This window comes from Electrona antarctica, assembly GCF_951216825.1.
Source record: "Electrona antarctica genome assembly, chromosome: 2".
NCBI lineage: Eukaryota > Metazoa > Chordata > Actinopteri > Myctophiformes > Myctophidae > Electrona > Electrona antarctica.
Genome location: NC_136807.1, coordinates 29,975,305 through 29,986,015, shown reverse-complemented (window position 1 = coordinate 29,986,015; position 10,711 = coordinate 29,975,305). Strand labels below are relative to the sequence as shown.

Here is a 10,711-nt window from a genome sequence, read left to right as displayed (position 1 = left end):
TCAAGATATACTGTAGCCTCATCCCTGCCCCCTGACCTCAAACTGCAGAGGTGGAACTTGGCCAAGTCTTTCTACCTGCTTAATTTGCATAATTATGCAGGAAGGATTCACAAGCCGTGCACTTCAATTAGACATCTCTGTGTACAGGAGGAGATATCCAGCTGGACAACAATATGTTGAAAGAGGAAGATGAAATGACATTGTTTAACCACATGAACTACTGTATAGTATCACTATTCTGCAGTGAGCATTCACCGAAAATAGCAGATCAACAAGCTCACAATGTGACACAAAGTGATTTGGTGTAGAGAGGAAAAAGCTTTATTGTGTACCTGATGGTCTGTGGCATCTGCAGCCTGTCGGGGTCGCAGGCAGAGAATGTTGTCAGGCTGGTGCCAGCAGGGAAACCCTCCTCAAAGCGGATGTGCTTGGGGTTGGTGGGGAAGTAAGGTGGCTCGTTAACGTCCTGGACGGAGATGGTGACTCCCGCTGTGGACTGGAGCGAGGACTGGATGCCGCTGGCCAGGTGGGCCTGGTTGGATACCACCACCGTCAGCATGAAGGCACGGTTCATCTCAAAGTCCACCGGCTAGAGGTAATGAGAGGGATGAGACACAGTGAGACCCAGGTTGTTATGTTCAGTTCTGTAAACACAACACTGGAGGTTTGGATATACAGTGTATGCCCATATATGGGCTAAAAAGGGACACAGGTAAATGGACAGATACAGAGATCTCCATAATATGGGCACAAAAGGGACACGGACAGACGGGGCGGCGGTGGCTCAGGGGTAGAGTGCCTGGATGGGAACCGCAAGGTTGCCAGTTCGAACCCGGGCTCCCCCAGAGTTACTGTCGAAGTGTCCTTGAGCAAGACACTGAACCCCTAATTGCTCCCGATGTGCTAGTTGGTACCTTGCATGGTTTCCGCTGCCATCGGTGTATGAATGTGTGTGTGAATGGGTGAATGTAATGCACAATCTATGTAAAGCGCCTTGGATAAAGGCGCTATATAAATGCACCATTTACCATTTACCATTTACGGGTACTATACAGTAGGGACTTAGACAAAGACACCAACTCAGACATTATTGGTCCGATCGGCGGTGCGACGTAGGTGTGAGGAGTGGCCTAAACCTCTAGTTTATTATAATACCAGATGTAACCTCATCTAAATCATCCACAGATTAAACCTCTTATCTTTAAACTTCTCTAAACCTTCGCCTCCTCCTCCAACAATCCACCCCCAAAACCACCATTTCAACCCTCCACACCTGTAATTACCACCCCTGCGTTGAGTGGAGCGGGCCGTGTTCACCTCTATGTGTGTGTGTGTGTGTGTGTGTGTGTGTGTGTGTGTGTGTGTGTGTGTGTGTGTGTGTGTGTGTGTGTGTGTGTGCGCGCGCGCACGCGTGCATCTACAGGGAAAGGGGGAGAGAGAGAGAGAGAGAGAGGGAGAGAGGGAGAGAGGGGGGGGGGCTGCTCAATGACATACACTGCTTGTAGGTGATGCTCAGACATTTTTACATAAGTTTGATGATTATCGACTCAGGGCTCATGTGTGTTGCTTTTACGATAAATGATAAAAGGAGCTCATCTGTATGTTGTGATGCCTAAGTGTTATCAGTGGACGGCGTGTGACAGCCTGATATAAGGAAGCATCCGTCGCCATAGATACAGCTCTGTGGCCTAGAGTGCCAGCTGGAGCCATGTCTTATGTGGGAAGGTGCTATGTGTACTGTTGTAAATGGTATATTTTATTTTTTTTATTTTTTTATTTTTTTAATTTGTAGAATGTATATTTTTTAAAGGGAGATAAGACATGCACATCTGCACACCCACAGTTGGGCAAGTGTTAAGCGAACATCATATATAATCTGAAAACTAAAAGAGAACACTCGCACACTGTGGGCTCCAATTGCATTATTTTGCACTGTGTGTAAACCCTCAGTTCTACAGACATGGCAATAAGTAGGAGTTCCCTTTCCCTTACCATAGCAAGGAATGGGGGTGTGGCTATAAAAAAGGGCAAAAATGTTTTGCTTGAATGCAAAGTGTGGGCGTGAGCTTTGACGATTGACAGGACAGAGGATGTCGGCAAGCCTTAAAAGGGCTTTCATGCTAAGTGTGGGGGTGTGAGCTTTGAGAGAGAGAGAGAGAGAGAGAGAGAGAGTTTTAGATAGTTTTTATATTGGTGACAACGCTTAGTGTTAGTTTAAGATTAAGCTTATAACCAGTGTATAACCAACATTTGAAGTGACCAGAGCTCCTGACCTGTCTAGTTGAGTAAGTAGCATTATTCTGTATTTTAGCAAACTGCTGTTAGTGTTACTCTAAGTACTTTTGTATTAGTATTATATTAGTAGCTTGTGTGGTAGTCAGAGTTTATAGTTGTATTGTTTGTGTTCAAACAGTAGACTAGTAGACTAGTTTAATTAGTTTCACCCTGTCATAGGCCACTTGATAAGTAGTATAGGCCACTTGATTTCCTTGTGAAGTGTGAAGTGAGTGCTTTAGCCAGCACAACTCAAGTGATAAGTAGCCAGGCTGGGAGTATTGTCTTCAGTGTATAACCAACATTTGAAGTGACCAGAGCTCCTGACCTGTCTAGTTGAGTAAGTAGCATTATTCTGTATTTTAGCAAACTGCTGTTAGTGTTACTCTAAGTACTTTTGTATTAGTATTATATTAGTAGCTTGTGTGGTAGTCAGAGTTTATAGTTGTATTGTTTGTGTTCAAACAGTAGACTAGTAGACTAGTTTAATTAGTTTCACCCTGTCATAGGCCACTTGATAAGTAGTATAGGCCACTTGATTTCCTTGTGAAGTGTGAAGTGAGTGCTTTAGCCAGCACTCCTGGCAGACGATTAGCAATCAGTTGGAGTGGCCTTATACCACCAGCCGAAAGCGTCAGCTGTTAAGCGGCGGCCAGCAAACGAAGGCCAGGCGGACAAAGGCGACAGGCGACTTTGTCAAAGTCCGACTTCGTCACTGAACGATAAGCTGTAGCATTGATTAGTGACATATATAGTAGTGTGATAGATATAGTAGTGTATTGTAGTATATGTTTAGTGATCTACAATGTGTTTTCTTCCTATTCCTGTCCTCTCTTCTTCCTGGCGGTCGCACAAACACTGGGTTACACCCAGCTGTCGCGACACAACTAATCTCATCTATCCTACTCTTTCAACTCACGTCGAGCAAGTGGTAACGGGAGGGCTTTGGAATTGCCACTCGGCTGTGGTGGAAGGCAAATCTGCTTTCATCTCAGCCTACGCCTCCTTGCTCTCCCTTAACTTCCTTGCTCTGACTGAGACCTGGATCAGACCAGAAAACACTGCTACGCCCGCGGCTCTGTCAGATGTGTACTCTTTCTCTCACACTCCCAGAGCCGTGCGGACAGGTGGTGGGGTTGGTCTGCTCATTTCCAGAAAATGGAAATACTCTCCTGTTTCACTGTCACTATTCTCTCCTACCTCATTTGAATTTCATGTGGTCACTGTTTCTCATCCAGTCAAGCTCACCATTGCAGCTGTTTATCGCCCACCGGGCCCTGCTGGTGGCTTCCTGGAGGAGCTGGACCATCTAGTCTCCCACTTCCCTGTCGATGGCTCTGGATTCATCCTTCTGGGTGACTTCAACCTCCCGACTGAGAAGCAGCTAGACCCACTACTTTCGTTTCTCGCCGCCTTTGACCTAGTTCTTTCCCCATCTCCTCCTACCCATGAGGCGGGCAACCAACTGGACCTGATCTTCACCAGAGGCTGCTCTATTGCTAACCTGTCTGTCACTCCTCTTTCCAGTGAAAAGGGTAAGAAACTCTCTGATCACTACTTCATGTCCTACTCTCTCTCTCTCTCCTCTCCCCCCTCACAGCCCCTCCCTACCCACATGATTTCCTCACGTCACAATCTTCGCTCACTTTCCTCCACTGATCTTTCCTCTTCTGTTCTCTCTGCTCTCCCTGCCCCTGAATCCTTTGCTCTTCTATCCCCTGATACCGCCACAGATCTTCTTTTCTCTACTCTATCCTCTTCTCTCGACCATCTCTGTCCCCTCACCACCAGGCCTGCACGCCAAACTCCACCTGCCCCCTGGTTGTCGGACTCAGTGCGGACTGAGAGACGGAGCCTGAGAGCGGCTGAGCGCAAATGGAGAAAGGGCAACCTCCCGGAGGACCTTCTCACCTTCCAATCTCTCATTTCTACTTTTTCCTCCTCTCTATCAGCTGCTAAAGCTGCTTTTTTCTGCACTAAAATTCAGGCTTCTGCTTCCAACCCTAAAAAACTCTTTGAAACTTTCTCCTCTCTCCTACAACCACCACCCCCTCCTCCCTCCTCGTCCCTCCTCCCTGACGATTTCGCCAACTTCTTTGACAAGAAGGTGAACGATATCCGATCCTCCTTCCCTCCTCCCCCGGCTGGTGCCCTGCGCGCTGCCCACACCCGTCTGCCTGCCACCCCCCCCTCTCTACCTTCATCTACTCCTCTTCCCCCCCCCATCCCCTCTCTATCCCACTTCTCTCCCCTCTCCCCTAACGAGGTCCTTCTCCTTGTTACCTCTAGTCGCCCCACCTCATGCTCTCTGGACCCGGTCCCATCCACTCTGTTGCAGTCTATTGCACCTGAACTTCTTCCCTTCTTAACCCACCTTATTAACACCTCTCTGACATCTGGCTACTTTCCCTCTACTTTCAAGACTGCCAGAGTCACCCCCCTCCTGAAGAAACCGACACTTGACCCCTCTGAGATCAAGAACTACAGACCGGTTTCCCTTCTATCCTTCCTATCTAAAACTCTCGAACGTGCTGTCTTTAAACAACTGTCCTCCTATCTCCACCAGAACAACCTCCTGGACTCCAACCAGTCTGGTTTCAAAGTGGGTCACTCGACAGAGACTGCCCTGCTGGCAGTGACGGAGTCGCTCCATGCCGCTAGAGCGAACTCTCTCTCCTCCGTCCTGATACTCCTGGACCTGTCTGCAGCGTTCGACACGGTGAACCATCAGATCCTCCTCTCCACCCTCGAGGGGATGGGTGTCTCAGGCTCTGCACTCTCCCTGTTTGCATCCTACCTGACGGGTCGCTCCTACCAGGTGATGCTGAGAGGGTCTGTGTCAGAACCACACAGGCTCACAACTGGGGTTCCCCAAGGCTCGGTTCTGGGTCCTCTTCTTTTCTCTCTCTACACTACATCTCTGGGTGCTGTCATCCACTCCCATGGCTTTTCCTACCACTGCTATGCCGATGACACCCAGCTGATCCTCTCATTCCCCCCCTCTGATACCCAAGTGGAGGCACGCATTGCTGCTTGTCTGGCTGACATCTCGGCGTGGATGTCGACAAACCACCTGAAGCTCAACCTGGACAAGACCGAGCTGATGTTCCTCCCGGGGAAGGGCTGTCCGCACCGAGACATGGCCATCACCATTGATAATGCTGTGGTGACCTCAACTCGGACTGCGAAAAATCTGGGTGTGACCCTGGACGATCAACTGACGTTCTCGGCAAACATCGCATCAGTGACAAGGTCCTGCAGATTCCTCCTCTACAACATCAGGAGGATTCGCCCCTTCCTCACGGAGAAGGCAGCCCAGGTGCTCATCCAGGCTCTCGTCATCTCCCGCCTGGACTACTGCAACTCTCTCCTTGCTGGTGCTCCGGCATCTGCCATCAGACCTCTGGAGCTTGTTCAGAAAGCTGCGGCTCGTCTGGTGTTCAACCGCCCCAAGTTCTCCCACACAACCATCCTTCTCCGTTCTCTACACTGGCTCCCCGTAGCGGCCCGCATCCAGTTCAAAACCCTGGTGTTAGCCTATAGGGCAGTGAAAGGAACAGCTCCTTCCTATCTCCGGGCTATGGTCGATGCCTACACCCCTGCCCGACCACTTCGGTCTGCCACCTCGGGGCGACTGATTGCCTCGTCACTCAAGGGTCCTTCTGGCCGATCCACACGGTCACGACTCTTTTCTGTTCTGGCCCCACAGTGGTGGAATGAACTCCCCACTGATGTTAGGACAGCAGAGTCACTGCCCATATTTCGCCGCAGGTTGAAAACCCACCTCTTCAGGAAACACTACCCTTCCTCTCTGCCTGACCTACTTGTTGTTAACTAGTTGTACGAACGTTTGTTTTCTATTGTTGTATTGTTTATTGGATCTTGTTTAGTCGATACACTTAATTGTTTTAGCTCATGCTCATTTGATTTAGCTATTTTGTCTCATCCGGTTAAGGAAATAGGTAGCTGATATATTGCACTTTTACCTTAGTGCTAGGTATACTCTTGGTTGCTTGTTTTTGCAGAAAATGCACTAAAGACTTCTGGTGATTAGTAGTTTTTGTTCCCTACCTATGTTGAATACACTTATTGTAAGTCGCTTTGGATAAAAGCGTCTGCTAAATGACTGTAATGTAATGTAATGTAATGTAAGCTTATAAATAAATGGACAAAAACGAAAACTAAGGGAATTTTGTCTGTCATTTCAGTTACAGACACACAATACAGTTTCAGTTAGTGGTTTTTCTTTTCATTTTCTAGTATTTATTTAGTTGTCTGTGCTGCTCCAGTGTCCTCTCCTCCTTCTGCAAAGTGACCCTGTGGTCACTACTCATGGACTCATCCTCAGGCAGCCAATCAACAAGCTGCTCCAAGCTCAAGAATCACTGATAAACAACAACTATTCAGAGCACAGGGGTGACACACACACACGCACGCACGCGCACGCACGCGCACGCACACACACACACACACACACACACACACACACACACACACACACACACACACACACACACACACACACACACACACACACACACACACACACACACACACACACACACACACACACACACAGCCTGAGGGAGGGATGCGGATGAGGGATGAGAGTTCAATAACATAATGGCCTCAACCTGTTGCCCATTGCCACGAGCAAACAAATGTTCCATCACCCTATCTAATTTGTTGCAACTGGCTCTGACTTATCCCTGTTCTCCTTGAGGTACGCTCACTACTCGCTCCTCCCTATTCTGCTCACTCGTCTCCTCATCTTTACTTGAGCTGTCATCCTCATGCGTTCGTCATAATCTGTGATTTACATATCTTAATGAGTCATTCGAGCCGAGGCGGATGATGTTTGTGTGTTTACGTGAATACTTGTTTGTGTGGCGATGCTATTACCAGTGAGGACGCTCCCCAGAGAGCAGTGTAAATGTGTGACATGTTCTGGTTGAGACCTCAGCCAAGAGGAGCCAGTGTCCCTGGTGGGAGATTGCAACAAACGTAGATGTCAGTGTGATGCAGTGATGTATCTCTGCCAGCAGCAACAGAGGCCCTGGTAAACACAAAATATAAACGCAGAGCGCCTTCCAGTGACTTCTTGTCTGCCTATCCCAGGTTGTTTGATATGAAGCCGATTAGTGTTGGTAGCCATTCCAGCTCCTGATCCCCAGAGAGAGTTAAAGCCTTTTTTGTTTATTCTCTGAGACAGTCACTGTTCCCTTGGGAGTCCTGTCTCTTATTTTATGATTTCCTGATAACTTCCCATGGGGTCACTACGGAAGCTTACAGCTGCCCAGCTGCCTGCTGAATTTTACATCAGGGAGCGAGTGGAGAGGAAAAGATTATAAAAGGCAGTCGTCTAGAGATAATGAAGAGCAGCAAAATGCCAGTGTTCTGTGCTCTGGGCGCTGTGGGAATTAGAGAGGTGTTATTATCTCCTTTCTTTTTTTACAGTATGAGAATCACATAATTTGCAGGAGCCTTGAACACAGGAAGAATACCCCAGGATCGTCAGGTTCATGGGCAATATTAAGTTATTTACATGAAGGACTTGCTATAAATTCTAAGTACATTCAAAGACAGACAGACAGACAGACAGACAGACAGACAGACAGACAGACAGACAGACAGACAGACAGACAGACAGACAGACAGATAAATATACCTGTTCTTATAGATACTTTGATTTTACCTGCATGAAAAATATAGATAACTGGCAACATTTACCAACAATTTGAAACTAGGCAGGTGTACACATACTGTACAGTACAGTTATGTGTATGTCTATAAACAGTATTGTTATGTTTGTTCTCTTACATAAACAGCAAATAAAGACTCAAACAACGTTTACTGTATATCCATTGTTTAGTAGTAGAATCGCGCACTTATTCATACAGGGTTACAGGCACGTCTCAGCGTGATGACGTCATTCCTTGTCTTAAAGGAACAAGGCAATAATGTATGATTGAACCACATACATAACAATTCCTCCCTTCTACTTTTTAAGTCCACCAACTATCAGAATGTGCCAGGGAATATTTAAGTAAATATATGTATAGCATTCAACAGAAATTAAAGCACCATAACAGTTATGAAATGTAATACAGAATCACAAAACTCTTTTGCCTTTTTCTTTGACAATCAGTCCAGTGGTGTTTGTGTGTGTGCGTGCGTGCATGTGTGTGCGTGCGTGCGCGTGCATGTGTGTGTGTGCGTGTTAAAGTTCAAAGGCCATGTAGTCCATATCCGTGTTAACTATAATTCCAACCTCTGAGGGGGTCTACGGTCTCTTTCCGGGTAGCGCCGTAGTGGACCAGGGTCAGGGTCAGTCACACCCTGAGTAATGTCCACAGTCTCTGGAATTTGAGTGTCAGTGTGAACAGTACCACGAGCTGTTGTCATGAAGGTATCATCTGTGGCCTGAGGAGTATCTGAACCCGCTGTCTCTGTGGTGACTTCTCCGGTGGATGCATCTAGAAGCTGGTCGACGTGTCTGCGCCAGATCATGTTGGGCTCCACACTGACAGTGTACGACAAGGGTCCTGTCTGTGACAGTATCTCCCCAGACATCCATTTCTGGGTGGGACTGCGATAGTCTCTGGCCAGGACTTTTTGTCCAATATCAAAGGTTCTCATCTTCCTTTTCAGCTGGCTGGGAGAACACTGTTTCTCTTGAACGTGTTTGCGAATGTCTGGTTTTAGCAAATCTAAGCGTGACCTCAAGGGTCGTCCTAAGAACAGCATTGCCGGTGTCTGTCCTGTGGTGGCATGTGCAGTGTTTCTGTATGCCAGAAGAAAGTTGGCTACCTTCTGTTGCAACGGCACTTCCTCCTTCCTGCTTGCTTTCATTGACTGTTTGAAAGTTTGAACAAAACGTTCCGCCAGCCCATTTGTGGCCGGGTGGTGAGGGGCTGACGTGATGTGTTTAATGCCATTGCTCTTGAGGAAGCCTTGGAACTCCTCCCCCATGAAAATGCTGGCATTGTCACTCACCAGTTGCAAGCACAAGCCTGTGCGAGCAAAAAGCATTCGCAGGAGGTTAACTGTCTTTGCAGCCGTAGCTTTCTTAACTGCAAAGATTTCAGGCCACTTTGAATGGGCGTCGACAACAATAAGAAACATATGATCCAAAAACGGCCCTGCATAATCGATATGTATGCGATGCCAGGGGGTAGAAGGCCATTCCCATGTGTGGACAGGTGCTGGCTGGGGTTGTCGCTGGGTCTGTTGACAACCTGTGCATGACTTGGCAAGGTCTTCAATTTGGCTATCGATGCCAGGCCACCATACATAACTTCTGGCCAGGCTTTTCATTTTAACCACACCTAGGTGTCCTTCATGCAATGATGCGAGCACTCTGGAACGTAGTGTTGGAGGTACGACAACACGAGACCCCCACATAATGCAACCTTGGCACACAGAGAGTTGATGTTGTCGTGTGGCGTACTCCGGAAGCTGAGCATTCCCATGTGCTGGCCATCCATTCACTGTCAAATCATAGACCTTAGCTAGGACAGGGTCATTTCTTGTCTCTCTTTGTACCTGTGCGCTAGTAACAGGCAGGGGTTCTATCTGTGACATGTGCAGCACTACCGCAGGATCAGTAACTTTTTCAAACGTTGCTTGTGGTAGCCGAGACAGTCCATCCGCATTTCCATGGAGCTTAGTACTTTTATATTCAATTGTGTACGTGTGCGCTCCTAAGAATAAAGCCCATCTTTGTATGCGTGCCGCTGCCATGGCGGGAACACCTTTCTGGGGACAAAAGATGGATACTAGGGGCTGGTGATCAGTAATCAAGGTGAAACGTTGCCCATAGAGGTACTGATTAAACTTTTTCACACCCCATACCAAGCTCAAAGCTTCTCTGTCAATTTGCGCATAATTGCGCTCAGCAGACGTTAAGGACCGAGAAGCAAAAGCAATGGGTCTCTCTGAGCCATCAGGCATCCTATGTGATAATACAGCCCCTATGCCATATGGTGAAGCATCACAAGCAAGGCGCAGAGGAAGGCATGGGTCATAGTGTGCCAACACTGCATCAGAGGTTATAAGTTGCTTGGCTGCAGTGAATGCTTGTGCACACTCCTTGGTCCACCTCCATTTGGTGTCCTTTTGTAGCAGTGCATTCAGTGGGTGTAACACAGTTGAGAGATTTGGCAAGAATCGATGATAGTAATTAATTAAACCTAGAAATGAGCGACATTGACTCACGTTCTCTGGCTGTGGAGCATTCAGGATGGCATCAACTTTGTCCTTAGTCTTGTGCAGGCCATGTCTGTCGATTTTGTGTCCACAGTACTCAATGGAGTCTTGGAAAAACTCACATTTGCTCCTATTAGCTCTCAGGCCATACTCCTCCAGCCTTGTTAGCACAGCATCTAGGTTTGCCAAATGAGTGGCAGTATCTGGCCCAGTCACCACGATGTCATCC

At 47.6% G+C, this 10,711-nt stretch overlaps 1 pseudogene across 1 annotated transcript in view; it reads right to left on the bottom strand.

Moving 5' to 3' along the window:
• Positions 1-10,711, bottom strand: part of LOC306932818 (cadherin-4-like) — a 48,567-nt pseudogene that overhangs the window by 23,799 nt on the left and 14,057 nt on the right. Inside the window, exon 4 of the transcript in view lies at positions 333-589. The product of the transcript in view is annotated as a cadherin-4-like (transcript). The remainder of the gene's footprint in view (positions 1-332; positions 590-10,711) is intronic.